The 18,309-nt window shown below is 42.0% G+C and overlaps 1 protein-coding gene across 8 annotated transcripts in view; it reads right to left on the reverse strand.

Annotated features, from left to right (window-relative positions):
• Positions 1-16,653, reverse strand: part of N4BP2 (NEDD4 binding protein 2) — a 66,611-nt gene extending 49,958 nt beyond the window's left edge. For 2 of the 8 annotated variants that reach the window (XM_039540158.1, XM_039540159.1), the window contains exons 1-2: positions 16,468-16,636; positions 9,860-10,044 (exon numbers count right to left, since the gene is read on the reverse strand). The gene's annotated coding sequence lies outside the window, so the exon portion shown is untranslated. Of the gene's footprint in view, positions 1-8,105; positions 8,126-9,859; positions 10,045-16,301; positions 16,412-16,467 lie in introns of those variants that run through there. The other 6 variants (XM_039540163.1, XM_039540160.1, XM_039540166.1 and 3 more) reach the window with 6 other exon arrangements.
• Between the last annotated feature and the right edge of the window lie 1,656 nt (positions 16,654-18,309).

Raw genomic sequence — 18,309 nt, forward strand, 5'->3', positions numbered from 1 at the left:
GGGAGTATTGGGAGGTAGCTGTGTTACAGTCTGTATCCACAAAAGCAAAAAGGAGTGAAAATTAATGGCATCTGTATCTGTAAATTTCACACCATGCATCTGCGGGGAGGAGACTTTGGAAAAGGGGAGATTGAGAAGCTGGCTGCAACTGACTGAATCACAATCTGCTTCCTTTACTTCTCCAGGAACAGCATAACAACGTGCTGTCTCTTGTTTGGAGCTTTCGTAAGGCTATGATTCAGCTCTCTAGTAATAATGACAATAATGGCAAAAGTAAATAAAAGAGGCAGAAGAAAATATTTGCCACTCCCACTATTTATGGCACCTTTTTTAATAGAGTTGTATACAAACACACATGGATACCTCCATTGAATGTTTCAGGTTCTGCTTTGTTCCAAACCACTGTTGTCACAGATCTAAATTATCTGTATACAAATACATTTTTTTATATGTTAAATGTGCTAATATAAAAAAGTTCTCTTTCCCTCATCTCAATTACTGCTATTTCTTTGTTGTAGTAGTATATAAAACTGAGGTTAAAACTGTTAAATCCATACTGATATGCCCTATATCAAAGAATAAAAATGAAAGAGGACTACTACTCTTCTTTTCTCTTCACACCCAATATTAAGTTACTTTACAGCTATTTTGAAAAAAAAAAATATATATATATAGATAGATAGATAGATTTTGAAAATTTTACTATGAAATATTTAGGAAGCATTGCTACCGAGAGAGCTCTACCACCTTGCTCCCCAGAACATCAGATGCAGTCTAAAAACTATTTATTTAACCAATTTCATTTTGCAAGTGATGTATTCTTTACAAATCTACAGGTATGCATGCTTTGTAGGTTCTGTAGGCCAAGCTTATTGCACACACCAGGAGCTCCTTGCAATCCTCCATTTCACTCTACAAGCTCTCTGTGTGCCAGCCTCCCCATCCATCTCTATTTCAGGGACTCCCGGCAACTCTCCTTAATCTCCTGACAGGGATTGTATGTGTACCCCATGCCCCAGCAGGGTCCCTCATTTTCCCCACTATGCCAGCAGCTCTGTTCCTTTCCCTTCCCCCTCACGCCCCAAATCAGGGCCCCCCATTCGTCTCACCATGCCAAGGGTTCTGTTGGTCTCTCCTCCCTCCCAACCCCCAACGTACCTTTCCTTCCCCCAGACTGGAAGAGAGTGGTGAACGATTGGCAACCTCTCTGCCTCACCTGGAGCAGACTGAGGAAGCAGGTGTGACATTCCCCAGGGAACAATCTGGACTATTGAACTGCTGTGTCCTCTCAGTTCTCCAACCTGGGGTGCTTTTTACAGTGCTCCACTGTGGGAACAACCACGCCTGGTCTACTCCCACACAGGTATAGCATCACATGATGCAGGTTTCTCAATCCTATTGCCAGCTGCTTTTCAACTGATGTGCGAGGGGAATGTGTGTGATAGGGAGCCTGTGTATTGGGGGGGGGGGGGGGGAAGAGCAGATAGACAGTGTGTGTTGGGGGAGAATGTGTCGGCATGCTATCTTGTAAATTCAGACAGCTGCAGGAAGCAACCAGTCCTGAGATGGGGGAGGCGGAAACCCTGACCTCAGCTCCTGCCTCCCCCGTGGCTTGTCAGTGTGGACACCTCTGCTGTTTCATCACCAAAAGCTGACTTTCAGCAAAGAAAAAAAACTTGTCAGTGTACACCAGGCCTAAAAGTAATGAGGTTACAAAGGAAATAAAAGGTAAAACACAGCTAGCATCTAAGGGTATGTCTTTACTAGCAACGTTAAAGTGCTGCCGCTGTTGCGGCATCAGTGCTAGGAGACAGCTCTCCCAGCACTATAAAAAACCCACCTCCACGAGGGAAGTGGCCCCCAGTGCCGGGTGCACTGCCTACGCTGCCACTTGACAGTACTGAAACTTGCAGCACTCAGGGGAGAGCAGGGTTTCACACTCCTGAGGGAGAAAGTTGCAGCATTGTAAAGTGGCACTGTAGACGAGGCCTAATTTAACAAGCTAAGTGAATTAAAAGCAAAGGTTTTTTTCACCACATGCTTTTTTGCAGTCTTTTACTGTATTCCCCCTCTCCTATACTTCAAGAGTTGTTGACACCATGAACAGAGAGAAAAGGAGGAGTGCCCTAAGGCGTTGCCTCTCTTATAATCTAATCTCTTGTGCTAGAAGCATCTCCAGCTGTTTCACAAAACCTGTTTCCAGCTGAGTCATGAGTGAAAGTCTGTTTGGAGGGAACTTTAAACTGTTTCTTTGTTCAAGATGTAGATTTTCTCACTCACACCCTGTCTCCTGCTAAAGAACGGCCATTTAACCAGTTGATCATGCTGAAACCTGGGTCTGGTGTTGGTTAGCCTTTCTGGCTCTGAGGAATTGGTCTGTGGGCACTCCCCAAAATTACAACATACTTCAGTAACATTATGCAATAAAATCTTATAACATCACACACAGTGTTGCCACACATATTTTAACAGGACAATAATATTCAGCAGATTATGAGTTTTCAAATGACACCTCACAAGGCATACTTTGTACAAAAATTATAATCCTGTGTTAAAGTTAGACTTAGGACTTACAGTTTGTTAGACCACTCTGTTTTATTAGCACAGCGCTTTGCTAATAACACCCAGATAATGTGAGCACCATGCAATACACAAACTATCTTATTTATACAGATAAAAGGGTGAGAACTTAACAAGATAACAAAGGAAGCAGAATCAGATAAGTTTACCTGAGCTAGGCATACATATCTTATCTCCTTACTAACTATGACCAATCTTTTGTTAATGTTTTGCCATTAGCACCATTGTTTATGCCTAATGGTTTTTTTTCTGGCACCTGTATTTCAACTTTTTTTTAATATATTTCTGCTTAAAGGTACATACAACATTTTTTTAATTCATTTTTATTTTTACAATATAATTCATTCTACTTTCACAATCCCTCCTTTTGGTCAAGCTTTTGCCATGACCAACATTTTACTGGGTTTTACATATTAACCTTTTTTTTTTTTGTTTATTAGCGATATTTAAAATTATTATATTAGCACTCTGTTCTGAGGCAGTCACCTGGGTGCCATGCCTTACACAATTTTGGATACAACAGGAGACTGAGTGAAAACATACAAAAATTATTAGGATTTTAAACAGGATAGTCAGGGCTCCCTGAAACAACCAGTTTTCTATGCCAGAGAAATTGAACAGGTTACCTAGCCACTTCCTTGAAGAACTTGGCTTTTTATGGGGAAGATATGTGATTTAAGTGGCTAGCACGATCTGTTACCTCATTGGTGTTGTTTTTCAATGAGAGCACAGTACCCTTCTTTGGCTGCCAGCACTATGTCCAATGCCTGACGGTTTTGGAGGGCCATCTGTTGGATTGCCCCTGTTTTTTTGGCCAGGGCTTTTAAACTTTTTGCAGTTTTATTTGCCATTATTTTAACTACTGCTTGTAACCTTAGGAGCCTTTTTGCATGGTGTATTACTTCTCCAAGTGGGATAAAGGAACTGCCAATAGTTTTTTTCCAGGTGTTATTGCTGTTCTATATTGTGTTAAAACGTACGAGGTTCTTCAGTGAGGTCTGAGGAATTGAGTGGGATAGCCAGGACAGGAACACCAGTTTGAGAGTGGGCTGGGATGTGGCTGCAGACCCAGCATTTAGAAATATTAAGGGTCTGAGCTATTCACACTTGCTGCTGGATAAAAGAATTGTCATTGTGGATTTCCCAGACCTTAAGACACCAGCAGCTGAGGAACAGGCACCACCAGAGGCACATGTTGGAGGCAGGGCCCTTCTGGTTCTGACAACCTCAACTGAAGGAACCGCAGTCACAGGCAGCAGGCGCTAGGCTTACTACTGCTTTTTCTTGGGCCTTGCTTTAGGTTGTTGTCTGCTTTTGGCAACCCTTACGAGAACGTAGATTGTAAGGTATTGCAGGCTGTTTTTTTATATTTTTTTTTGGAGTTAAAATTGACTCTGCATGGTTCTGAGGTGATGCATTCACTGGGGGGTGGTGCATTGTTACACTGCGAAGCATGTATTCACTCTGCAATGCCAGACAGTTTAATAGCCATCTGGCTCGTAAGCAATGCCTGATGATTCTTTGATGTTTTTAACGTTTCTTTACTACTTCTTCCTTGACTCTGGCTATAACAATGGCCTTTACAACTTATTTTTTTCTGATGCATACATTTTTTATTTACACAGACTGAGAATACAAACAGTAGTATTTTATATTCAGCAAAAAGGCATTGCAAATTAAACCATTGAGACCCAGGCCTTTATTGTGTATATGTTAAGTAAATTAAAAAAACATTAGAGAATCCTGTCTCTTACAACCTAAATTTTAAAACAAAGAGAGGGCCCAATTTGTAACGCATATAGGAAAACAGAATCTTATATATAGTCCCAGAGGGTTATTTTTTTTTGCTATTTAAAAAGGGTGGCTAGCAGGATGAAATTAAATTATACATTAATTTTCATAGTACATTATAAAGTTGAGCTTTTACATATCCCCCTTTTGACACTAAGATTATTAATCGCCAGTATTACTTTTTATTTAGTCCACATAATAGAAGATACTGGGAGGTGATTTGGGCCTGTGGCTTTAGCTTTGCATATATTTGTTTTATCCAACAGCACATTTTAAATATTTTAATTAAACACACACAATTTAAAACCAAACAGTTAGGGGTAGTATTATTAGTATGCCAGTAGTTGTGAGAGACTATTTACAAAATGTTATACCAATGGTAAGCTGTTATGTTTTTCTGCAGTGGCAATTTTTAACATGTCCCCATTTGCGTGTATTATATGAATGGTTCTGTTTTCCTCATTGTTTTGTTTGTTTTTGTTTTTAGAAACTAAGTTATTTTTTTACCTTTTTAAACAGATGATTGGTAACTGTTTGCCATTTAATGCCAAGATTGATAGAGAACTCAGCTAAATTAGTGCTTACAGTAAGCTGAGACTTTTTGGTTGTGGCAAATAGTAAATGTGATTATTGGTAAACACAGTACTTACATTACATGTACATTTGTCTACTGGTGGGTTGCTAACACTTTTATCCTTTTAAAACACTTCTTTCCGAGAATTAACACACACATTGCCCATTATACAATACTTTGGTCTAATTATTAATTTTATCCCACGTACAGGATCCTAGTGAGATGTCTTTACTACAGGGCTTTGGAGCAACAGGCATGGATAAGCATACCCACTTTTGAGGAGTTCACTTGGTACAACCTTTAGTGTCCAATAGTTTCCCTTCCTCCCCAGCCCACTGGCTTGAGGTCTGGGGTAGCCAGAAGGATTCCAGGTGCAATCTGGAGTGGGCTAACTTTTCATATTTTTGCTTTCAGAGTCTGTTGGTGTGCAATTTTAACAACAATTTCTTCACTTAAATTTTGTTTTACCGTACTGGAGACATACCTATCAATATAACTGAATGCAGTATTAAACAATTATATTTTTCTTTGCTTTAACAGATGTATCAAAACCTTAATATTCTCTGATATTACCCAAAATATTTTATGTTTTAAATATCTGCTTTTCAGTACATTACATAGCTATTGCAGTATGTTTTTTTAACTTTTATTTGTTTTTGTAATAGGTTGTTCTGTAGCTGGTATTAGCTTTTTCTGATTTTTTGAAAGACAAAAATAACATTTTTTTACCCCTTTCAGAGTGGCATTGATTATCGCTTAAAAGATTCCTTTCTTTTACAAATACCCTTGCTGATTGCAGACAAAACAGAGGAATTACAGGAAAATATGGGGGTGTTTTTTTGTTCTATAGGTAGGCCAGGTTTTAATGGGTTTTACTTTTTAAGGGTTATGGGGAAATTATTTTACTGTTTAGTTATTAAATTTATGAGGTGGTGTACCTCAAGTTTTTCTTCGCATATAGCAGACCAAGTTTGTAATGTTTTTCCTGCTGTGTTAAACTTTAAGTTTATTTACAGGTAATAGCTGAGAAGCATTATTACCATATTACCTTAAAGGATTTTTTCAAAAATTATACACACTATACGTTGTTACAGGGGTACTTACTAACATTACATTTATTTCAATGTTTAATATTAACAATAACAGCGTTAAATCTATTAAAGGTATCTTGTTATACCATGTTTTTTATTTAGGCAATTTCTTTCCTGCTGGCAGTTTTTACCTTTTTTTAATCAGTTAGGTAATTTGCATCAACACAGGCTTGGCTTTTGGATTCAAAGCCATCAGCAGAGCTGAGAGACTCTGTCTTAAAAGGGACACAATCAACTTCCACCAGAGTTTTGATTTCTTTTTACTTTTAACTTCTGCTTACAAAACACACAGAGATCTGAAAAAGAAAACACAGTCTATTGCGGCTCTTTTTGGAGCCCTAGTAGGATTTCAATTTAGTAGCATGTTTCGTTTGTATTTCTTTTACCCCTTTCTACAATATACACTGCACATGTCCTAGGGAAAAAGCGCATTTCTTCTATACTACAACTTTTTTTAAAAAAACATTAGCCATATCAATTTTTACATAAGATGTAACTGTTTTTTTTATTTTTTATTATTTTTTTTTTACACAGAGTTTTCATGTACCCTTATCAAAGTGACAGTCTGATTACACAGAGACATTTTAAGGCTCAGTGCTTTTAACATTGCTTCTTTTTGTTTTGTGCACCTCACCTCTGCTGTTGCTTCAGAGGGGCACTGTTAATTTTTTTTTTTTTATTATTCTTTCACTACAGCTCTTATCTGCTATTGTTACAAAAAAACCAAACAAACAAAAAGACTCCAGAATCTCTTCCTATTTTCCTGATTTTGACTGCCCTATTGCAGCCATGACTTGGTTTTTATTTAAAAACATTTTAAATTTTATAAAGAATCAAGTTACCCCTTAAGGGTTAAATGCTAAATCCCAAAGCCAAACAACACTAATTACCTGTGTCTTGCAAAAAGGTTTATGAGTTTTGAAACTTTGAATTAAAGATTCAAATGAATGTTTAGTGGCATTAAAAACAAAAACAAAACCAATTTATCCTACACCTACAAAACAGGAGTTTAACAAACCAGATGTGCTGGTTTAGATTCTTAAAACTACGTATTTTTACAGACAAATAGATACATACACTTTTTTTTTGTCCTTAACATTCCTTTACACTGCTTTGTTTTTACATAGCTGTATGAATATTTGGATTATTTACAGGCATTCTTCTGGAAAAGGGCCCATTTTCCCTTTAGAATGGCTGCAAAGAAACCAAGAATTCTCTCTCTTTAACATGGTTCTTTTTAACATTTTTACAAAGTTTAACTGCTTAATTCTCTCCAGCCTCTGTAGAGTTAACTTTTTACTCTTTTTTCTTAAATCACTTGTTTATCTCCCAAAATGACACCTTTATCACCTCAGATTTCACCATTTTAAGCATTGTTCCAGGGATTCATGCCTGCACTTACTGCTTTTCTTACTCCTTACACTATGCCCTCAGGGCTTCCAACCTGTTTTTTAGTTTCTTGGGGCTTGGCTACACTTACAAATTTGCAGCGCTGCAGCAGGGTGTGAAAACTTCTTTAGCCAATTTAGTTTTAGGTTGGCCAAGTTTGTCCTTTAAGACATCCACTTGGTCTTTGTTTCAAGATTTTAACAGTGGCCACTGAGTTTTGGGATCCCTCTGAGTTAGCCTAGACCATTTTTCCAGAAATTTACAGGAGTCCAGACCCTTCTTACAGGAGTCTGGACCCATCCTAAATACATAAAATGAGCCGGCGTTCGTTTAGGGAACTGTCCCGACTTAGACGTCTGGTTACCCATACAGGAGGACTTCACACACCAATCGCACAGGAAGGAAATTCAGGTTCGTCAGAGAGATGCCCGGTGCAACACACAAAAGGAGCCCACAGGCTACCGCCTCAATCGCCCTTGCTTTCACACTCAGGGTTTTACCCAAAGTGCAGTGCGGCTGCGATTGTGCAGATTCCACTCACTCAGACCGCAGGGACAGGAACCCCTTGGTCGGCCGATCCCCGGACGGAGATGGCAACCAGACTCAAACACTCCACAGGAGGACGGATAGACACAGAGACATGACAGTCCTCAGTCCGGACAAAACACAGAAATAATTACCTGACCAGATTCCTGATGTCAGATCCCGGGATTCCTACCAGAACAGAGTGGGAACCAACAGGTTCAATGGCGTAGACTTCACTGTGGTCGTGCACCTTTCCGTTCTGGTGGAGGACCGCTCGGGCCAAATGCCCAGGTGCCGGCTGCCACGGTCATCCTACAAAAACGGTCAGGAATCACACAGCCCCCAGTGAAGATGGTTGCCATCTCAGTGGGACATCTGAATTGTCAAAGTTAGACTCAGGACTCAGAGTTTGTTAGACCACTCTGTTTTATTAGCACAGCGCTCTGCTAATAACACCCAGATAATGTGAGCACCATGCAAGACACAAACTATCTTATTTATACAGCTAAAAGGGTGAGAACTTAACAAGATAACAAAGGAAGCAGAATCTGATAAGTTTACCTGGGCTAGGCATGCATATCTTATTTCGTTACTAACTATGACGGATTTTTGTTAATGTTTTGCCATTAGCACCATTGTTTATGCCTAATGTTTTTTTTTTTCTGGCACCTGTATTTCAACATTTTTTTTTATATTTCTGCTTAAAGGTACATACAACATTTTTTTATTTCATTTTTATTTTTACAATATAATTCATTCTACTTTCACACCTGTAAAAGAATAAAACATAGGGGTACAGACTGCCACAGCAGAACATTAGGAAAGAGGAAGGAAGGAAGCAAAGAATGAAGCCTTCTCTTGCCCCTCCCTCTGGCTACACCCTGATGGCTGAGTATTCTACCCACAGCTCCCAGGAGGGAGAGCAATTATTTCTCGTTTGCCATTCAGGTATCAGCATATTAAACTCCACTGGGAGGATGAGCAGGAGTGTTGTTATGCTGCCAGATGTTAATTGGTGGCATTAACAGAGGACAATGGCTCAATGTGACTCCTTTTTCTCCTATTTCAATGTTCCAATTGTCCCCAAAATCAATAAAGTTCTGGCTACTGATAGTTAGAGCCTCCCCAGCTTGGTGAAAATGAGCGAGTAAGTGAGGGTGGGGGACAGCAAGCAACAGAGGGAGACGGGATGGAGTGGGGTGGGGCCTCAGGTGCTCAGTTTTGTACCATTAGAAAGTTGCAATCTTTAATTCACAGAGGGCACTGCATCAAGGGAGGAATGCAAGTACAGATAATTTTTCAAAGCCATTAGTTGTCTTAGTACTTAGTCATGTCAGGTAAGTTTTTGAGCTCTGCATGAGATTAATGACTAGAAGTGGTCTCAAATTTGGTTTTATGTTTCATACAAAAATGTGGCCCAACGGTAGTCAATAAGCCCACCCAAAACAAGCATGATTGGTCAAAAAAAGAAAAACGGAACACCCCCCCCCCCCCCGAAATAATCGGCAGCAGAAATTTGCATCTAAACGTCATAATGCTGGGCAGGGCTTGAGCAAACTCTGTGGAGCATAGAACAGTTCAAGAAAAAAAAAAGCAGATCTAGAGACAAGTGGAAAAAACACTTACATGTTTTTACTGTGGAGGCCTCCAGTTCATATATAGAAATGGCCTTAAACGGCATAGCTTTTAACATACAATCTCGGGTGGTATGACTGCTATGGTAATTTTGAGAGAGGATATTTAAGTAACTAGACTTAAAAGAATCAATATTTCTATTTAACATTCTATTTTTCAAACTGCATATGCTCAAAACATTTCAATGTTACTTTTTGAATAACTATAGATCTCTACAGACTGGGAAAAAAAACATTTATAGTTCAAGTAAAATAATGATTCTAAAGGAACTTACATTTTGAGCTTTGTTGACTACACCATACTAGGTTCCCTAGTGGCGAGTCCCTTCACATCTTGCAGAAACCAGCACCGATGTTTACATTCATTAAAGAGTTTGTAGATATCTGATATCCTGCTTTCTTCTTGTCAGGAAACCATATTGTTGAACACACGAATCAGGCATCAGTTGGTGCGGGTGCACTTTTTTAATAAAGAGAAATAATCAACATACAAAATAAACTACCGTATATAATTTTCCAACAATCTAATAACATTGAGCAAATTTAAAGACCGGATAATATAAGTTCTTTTACAGCCACGTATGCTAACATTTACTGACAATTACCCTGGCACCTGTGCAATAAGCTCAGTCAGATTTAACTCACTTTTCTAAAGGACAAAGATAACTTTGAATTCAGCTAAGGATCTCTAGTTACTAATTTAGAAAAAACTGAATTGCATTAGACATAGGCATAACTCACCAACCATAACTGTAAAAACAGAACAGAGTTCAAACTAGAAATAAGTTTTTTCATTTGGTTCTTATGTCCTCATCGTAGTTCTTAAGCTGTCATGAAAGTGTGATGATCAGGAAGAGATTCAGCTCACCATGTGGGGAGTTAAGCAAACAGGGAAACTGTGGTGCACAGAAATCAGAATATATCCCTTACAGCCAGAGTGATCAAGCTTTTTTACTCTTTGTCTAGATGAGGAAAATAGTGCTTTTTTCAGTCAAGTTAGCTCAACAGCCCTGATGTGTCTACATTAGTCTTAAGTGGGGTTTTCAATGGAATTAAATTAGCTCAATAGAACTAACTTAACCCATTGAAAACCCCATTTAACACTAATGGAGACATTTTGGCCTAAGGCTAAAACTGGACCTCCTAGACTGAGCTAAAGTGTTAAATCATGTCTACACTGGTGCTATGTGGCGTTTTCAATCTAGCTAAATTAGTGGACCATGACTATGGACATATAGTCCTAAAGCACACTGTGGAAGTTTAAACATTCATCCACAACCACTGTTATGGTTAGTTGGTTCAAAAAGGAGGACTGATGCCCCAATTTCCTAAAGACACTTTATGGAATTCTTAAGAAGATTATCTACACATTTGCATCAAAGTATGTTGAAATTTTTCTAAGTATAAGGAGAACTTTGATCAAAACATAGAGCATATTTTACATAACTCAGTCCTTAACAAAGAGGAAAGCATTTACAAAAGTGATGAAAGACTTGACAGTTTACAAGCTCCTGACATTATCATCCCAATCTTATTGAAAAATGTAGTTTCAAAGTAGCATCCAGAAGATTTCTGAAAGCTCAGTGGTTTGAGCATTGGCCTGCTAAACCCAGGATTGAGAGTTCAATCCTTGAGGGGGCCATTTAGGGAACTGGGGTAAAAATCTGTCTGGGGATTGGTCCTGCTTTGAGCAGAGGGTTGGACTAGATGACCTCCTGAGGTCCCTTCCAACCTTGATATTCTATGATTTATATTATTTTAGCCAACAAGACTCATCCCAAATATAAAGATCAGAGGTTGTGTCCAGAACAGGCCGAAGAGGTTGGAGTATGGCTGATGGACAAAATCCTGAGTTCTTTTCTTTTAGCACTTAAAATTGACTATCCCACTTTCTAACCCCAAATTTATGTTTGTGAAACAAGCTGTCACAGATGCATCAAAATGGTAGAAAATAAAGTAAAACCATCGAAAATTAGACATATGAATTCAGAATGTTGCCAATTTTTAAAAGACCTTAACATCCTGATCCAGCCAGCTCAGTCAACCATGTTTTCAAATTTGTTTTGTCAAAACTTCCTAATAGGGTAAGTGCTAAACAAGCAAGTAAGGGCTATAACTATTCCAGAATAACTCCATGTGTGGACAAACTTATTCCAGAAATTTAAATTAAGTTAATTTATTTAAATTTAAAAATTTTGGAAAGGCAACAACTACTCTTTAAACTAACAGTTACTGTCTGGAATAAGACTGTCTACAGATGGGGTTTATCTACATGGAACTTTTAGTGCACAGGAGCAGGGTTATTTTACTTGCACACACAGCAGGTTTGTATTACACCAGGCTGCAGCACTTGGCTTGCTAGTTAGATTTAAGTTACAGTTACATAGCTATGTCAGTCAAAAAAAAAAAAACAAACAACTGAAATCGACATAGCTATTGATGCAACAACCCCAGTGCAGACACAGCCAATGTGCACATGTCTATATAGCTGTCTATTCAGCTAGTCATTCAGTTAGGTGGTATAATTAGGTGGTGCAGAGATCAAGAGTAAAAAAATATCAGGACACATGGGGACAGGGTGAGAGCCCCTGGAAGGGGAAAAGGGCTGCGGCCTGCCTGCTGCCAGCCCGCAGAGCCAGCCACACAGCCACCAGCCCAGGCCTGCTGCTGGCCTGGCGCAGGGGGGCCAGCCAGTTCAGTTCAGCCAGCTGCCCAGCCCAGCCAGCCAGCCCAGCACCACAGACACCTCACAGAAGGGCCAGTGGCCAGTGGTGGTGGGGAGGGGGTGGGGGTGGGGTGGGGGGTCTGGAAGGTCTCTGGGGGGGTGGGGGGGGGGGGGGGGGTGAGGGGTGGTGGAGTGGAGGAGTTGTGTGTTGCAGGGGGAGCAAGCAGGTGGTGGGGGTGGGTGTGTGTGAGATGTGTGTGGTGTGTGTGTGGGGGGTGGGCAGTGTGGGGTGTGTGTGTGGTGTGGTGTGTGTGTGTGTGGTGTGGTACAATTGCAAAACAGCAACAAGAGCATTAACAACACTCTATTAATATATTATATATATATATTGAATGTATCCACTGACAACAATGGTCCCCTTTCGCTGGGCCGCCAGCTGCAGGGCGCGCGCGGCGACCACCACAGCGCGCGCGCACCGGCCACGCGCCCTCGCGCGCCGCGCACGCCGATGCGCCCGTGACCTCATCGCGAGGTGTCCCGCCTGGGCCGACGGCGCGAGCGATCCACTTGTCGGCGGGGCGGCGAGCATCAGCGAGGCGCCCCAGGCCCCGACGCCGCCAACGCCCGATTCGATGACGACATCACACAAGTTTCGTTATCGGAGCGCGCGCGCGCGCATTTTCGGTGCGGTGCTCTCCGGGGCAAAGACGTGCATTATTAAGATGCGTGGGTGGGCACCGGGGGGGATCACTGAATTACAACTTGGTTCTATTTTGTAACAGTTAACATCCCACCTACAGTACAAAACAGAACTGTGTTGTAATTGGGTCCCCAACAGTTTAAAATGGGGCTGATGGGCCCTAAAGCCTTTCCTACATTTGTATTGTTGTTAAAATTTTCCACCAATGCAATTGCAACACTAGTGTAGTCTGGCCTCCAGCCTATATTTGTGCTTCCATTATTGCGCCCACTGGTTATGATGCACCACTACCAATGCAACAATGGGAAAGTTTATAAAAAATGAAAGTGTTGACAAAGCCAACAAAAAAAAAAACTGGGGAAAATAAATACATTCTGTGAGAGAAGAACATAGAAAGGGGGAATGGGGGGAACCATAAAGAATACCATCTTAATTATCACTTCAAAAGGTTGTGGTTTTTTTTCTCCTGCTGATGATAGCTCATCTCAATTGATTAGACTCTTCCTGTTGGTATCCATACTTCCATCTTTTCATGTTCTCTGTATGTATAAATATCTCCTGTCTGTGTGTTCCATTCTATGCATCCGAAGAAGTGAGCTGTAGCTCACGAAAGCTCATGCTGAAATAAATTTGTTAGTCTCTAAAGTGCCACAAGTACTCCTGTTCTTTTTATAAAGAATACTGTAAGTGCTTTAAAGAAGTTCTTTGCTCCTAGCTGAGTTTGTCTGTCAGGCATGGAAAAAATTCACATCCCTGAATGCCATAGGTATGCCAACCTAACCCCCAGCGTAGATGTGGCTAGGTTGATGGTAGGAATGTAAAATAGTAAACAGCTAAACAGTTAACTGATAAGCTGGGTTAACTGGAAAAACTAATGCTTAACCATTAATTCCCAGCCCCCAGACAGCTGAAGCAGCCCTAGCCCCAGCCCCAGCCCCGCCCCGCCAGAGCGGCCACCAGGCCGACCCAAGCAGCACCCTTGGCCCACTCCCTTTAATGAATTAATCATTTAAACTATATAATTTTAATCATTTAACCGGTTAACCTTTTAAACAATATTTACATCCCTAGTTGATGGAAGAATGCTTCCACTGACCAAGCTACTGCTACTTAGGGAGGTATATTCCCTACAGAGACAGAAAAAATCCCTTCCATCTGTGTAGGAAACATCTAGAATATGACACTACAGTAGCACATCTACAGCCAGTAGTGTAGACAAACCCTCAGACTGCCATGTTAAATAATGCTTTTATTTAAATGACCCTTTTGAAATTAACATGTCAGTGAGATGAAATATATAGAGAAGGAACCAACTGACTTCTTTGCTGCTGTTATTTTGTTTAGCTGGAGGCTAACTTCAGGCTAAATCCAGTAGGATTTGGATTGAGGTTTTTGTTTTATTTTTAGTAGGGTTGCCACCCATGACTTCAAGTTGGGTACAAGTCAACCACAAGTTGTAATGAGCATGCTGAAAAATATATCACAGAGGAGGAACTGTAAATGTTTAAAAACTTAGCACTCAAGTTGTTTACATTAGTTAGAACAAGTATAAAGTAAGGGTAGGAAGGAGTTAAGGGAAAAATATGAAGAGTATTGAAAACAAGAGTGCAATATTCCCATCCAATACTTTAAATCACATCTCTACCAAAATCAGCCATGTTGCAGCACATGATTACACTCTGGTTATTCCTGTAATGAAAGTCTAAAGCATATATTAAAATCATGTTTAAAATGGACAAAACATAAAAATCACATTGTAAACAAACATATGAGATTATTAAAAACAAAACAAAAATGTCTACAAATACAATTTGCTTTAAAATAAATTAGTATCATTTTGTGCATTGTTAGTTTCGCTTTAAGGTTGTCAAGCATTCACTTTTCGAATTGAGAACACTGCAAACAGCTATTCCTTATACTTTGTAAGGTTTTAAAAACAAATTAGTGAAACATTTCCACAGGTTATACATGTTCAGAATCTTTTCCACACAAAAAAAAAAATCTATATTTTGGGGTGAATTTGAGTAAATCTGAATCTTGCTATAGCCAAACTAAGTGTTTGCAGACAAGCTGTAATGGACTACCTGACATGGCTGCTGTTATGGTGTGAGGTAATTTAGGGTATGAACATTTAGAGGAACGATAGCATCTACACATACTTCTACATTAGCAAGAAGAGAGTGAATCTTGTCAGGAATTTTGGTATTGCAAGTTGCTTCCATACTTGTAATATACCTCATGACTACACATCAAAGTGATTGGAAAGGTGCACAAGTACTGCCAGCACCATTGTAATACCTAGATTTGCTTGAAGGCTCACAAATGGAATCCTATCACTTGCCAGTGTTGTTTGATTTCTGGTTTGCGTAACCCCAAAGGAAGTGAGTGTAGAAAGGTAAACAGGAAGGCCATTTTTGCAATGAAAGGTGCAGAGTAGGCCTTCTTGCACTGGTTTCATTACATTAGAAATGGAATGAATGTGTCTATACTGTCCCTAAATCCATTTAAACTCCCAGGGATACAGTCTGAACTAGAGTAACTTTTATTGATTTAAAATAAAAGAGCCTTTGATGGGTGATCATTCATGTGTGGCAGCAAGGCAGTTACTAACTAGTCAAGAAGGTCCCACTCCTAGTGCAACTTTGCGTGTATAGCCAAGAACTTGTATACTGCACAGGGTCCTTCACCACCACCTGCAGTGCTAGCTTCAACTAAAAGTGCAAGTGGTGCAGCTGCTCTGTTACAAATTCTTTTATTCCAGAATAATCACTCTGCTTTGGAAATGCACTAGCCCACGAAAGCTTTTATGCCCAAATAAATGTGTTAGTCTCTAAAGTGCCAAAAGGACTCCTCCTTGTTTTTCGCTAATAATTCCAGGACAGTGCTCCGAGAGAGCTATTCCAGTCAATTTCCCTGTGTAGTCAAGCCCTAAGCAATTAGTCTGCACAGTCCTGCCAGCCTATCTCCACCACGCTGTTCAGTGTTTCCCATACTGGTACTAAAAGATGGGAAACCTCCCACCGCACAGGAAGCGCTGCCGAGGCCATACTCCCCGCCGCAGGCAGCTCATCTCCCAGCGCATTTGGGACTGGGATTCTTGCTCTGTTTTGTCATTAATTCTGACTGACTATGCTCGGTCGCTGCTGCACAGCCCCCAACGCAGCGGCAGCCCCGAGCGGGCTGGTGAGTCCTGCGGGCTGATGTGCAGGGGCCAGAGGAGAACCCCCGGGCAGCCCCGTGCGGGAAGGCGGGCGACACAGGACGGGGCGAGGGCAGCTCCCGGTGCCCCTCTGGCCAGGGGGTGAGGCGGGGCGGCCGGCAGCGGTGGGAGGGGACGAGGGCCGCGACGCACCTGGCCTGTGCGGGTAGGACAAGGCCTCGCTCTGCCCCAGAGCCCGGATCGGCCGGCCCCGGAAGCCGGGCAGCTCGTCCCTGTCGGGAGGCGGAACAACCACCACCACCCCAGGCTCCTCCCCGGCAGCCGCAGCCGCGGCCCCCTCACCCGCGCCGCGCCTTACCTCACACAGCTCCGGCGTGGCGCAGCCTTAAGCGGCCTCAGCTGCCCACGGAAAGGAGGCTGCTCGGCGGCGGCAGGAGCGGGGCTGAGCGGGGGCGGCTCAGGCGGAGCGTGCGCCGCGCCGCGGGGACACAGTGCCGCTCTCCGTTCGGCCGGGGAAGAACAGCCCAGGAGGAGGCTCCGCGCTACCCCCCCGGGGCCTGGCCCAGCAGCGCCGCCCGCCGGGAAACCCCGCCCCAGCCTGGCACTGGCAGCAGAACCCGCACCCAGCTCCTCTGCCGAGAGGAAGCCAGAGAGTCACCAACTTTCTGACTGAACAAAACGGAGCACCTTTGCCCCGCCCCTTCTCGGAGACCTTGACTGGCTCACTCCATCTTCTCCCTCCCTCTGTCGCTTGCTTTCCCCCACCCTTACTCCCTCGCTCATTTTCACAGGGCTGGAGAGAGTCCTTTTTTCCACTGGGTGTTGGGTTGAAAACTGGACACCTGGCAACCCAACCGGGTTCGCCTGCTACCGCATAGGTTGACCAGCCAGAAAGTGTGAAAAATCAGAACAGGGAGTGGGGGTTAATAAGAGCCTATATAAGAAAAAGTCCTAAATATCGGGACTGGCCATATAAAATCAGGACATCAGGTCACCCTACTACCGCAGGGTGAACCCAGGCACAGACAGACAGGATCCACGCTGGAGCCTCTGAATGTGGGGACGTGGGAGTACTGGCACGATGGACGAGCGAGCACCTTTCCAGCCCGGGTCTGACTGTCTGAGCCTCACTGTCATACACTTAGTCTCCCCCTGCCAGCCCCGCAGAGTCCAGACCCCAGTGCAGCTTTGCAGTTGTCTGGCCTTTTCCTGGTAGTAGTGAGATTGGAGAGAAGTGTCGTGACTCAAAATCCCCTTCTGCAACATGAAACAGAATGAGGGGGAAGGAAACGCCGTGATCGTAGGCCCGGGCGTCCCACACTTGGGCTTCAGAATCATAAGAGTCTATGATTCTATGTCTCACTGGATGTTCTGTAGCATGTATTTAGGAGGGGGGAAAATGGTAACCCATTACAGTATGCATGAACAATAGAAAAATAGTATCTATGCATTGTGGCTGAGGCAGAATTAACATGGAGGTAGGAACTGTCTATGTTTCCTGATTTTTAAGAAATAACCTGATATTGTTTATATTGCAATAGTGCCTAAAGTTCTAGGTGCTGTAAATAGGGTGACCAGACATCCCAGTATTTAGGTGTTTGTCCCGTGTCTCGATTTCGCACTTCTGGTGGTTGTTTTTTTTTTGCTCCGCCAGTGGGACTCCGCTTTTTTTTTTTTTTTCCCCTTCCGCCGGCAGGACTCTTTCCCCCCACATGTGTCCCAATATTTTCTTCATCCCATCTGGTCACCCTAGCTGTAAAACAAAATATGGAGTAGTGCTTGTCCTGAGAAGCTTGCAATTATATTAACATTTTCATCTAGTTAGTAATAATTCTTAACAGTTGGATTAGGGTTGCCACCTGTTCAGGTTTTCCCTGGATCACCCCTTTTTTGAGGTAGCTGTCCTGGGAAATCTTTGTAAGGGTGTTCAGTACACACTGCCAGCTGTCCCTTTTCTGAGGTAACTGTCTCAGGAAATCTATAAGGGTTTTCAGTAAACAGTGCCAGCTGTTCTTTTTTTGAGGTAGCTGTCCCTAGAAATCTGTAAGGGTGCTCAGTGCACACTGCCAGCTGTCCAGTTTTATGGCTTCTATCATTGTGGGTGTCCCGGTTTTTTGTACCTCAGAGGTGGCAACCCAAACTTAAATAGTAATTTACATTTTTAAAATGCTGAACAAATATTCAACCATCCATTAGCAGG

This window comes from Mauremys reevesii, linkage group 5 (genome assembly GCF_016161935.1).
Source record: "Mauremys reevesii isolate NIE-2019 linkage group 5, ASM1616193v1, whole genome shotgun sequence".
Taxonomy (NCBI): Eukaryota; Metazoa; Chordata; order Testudines; family Geoemydidae; genus Mauremys; species Mauremys reevesii.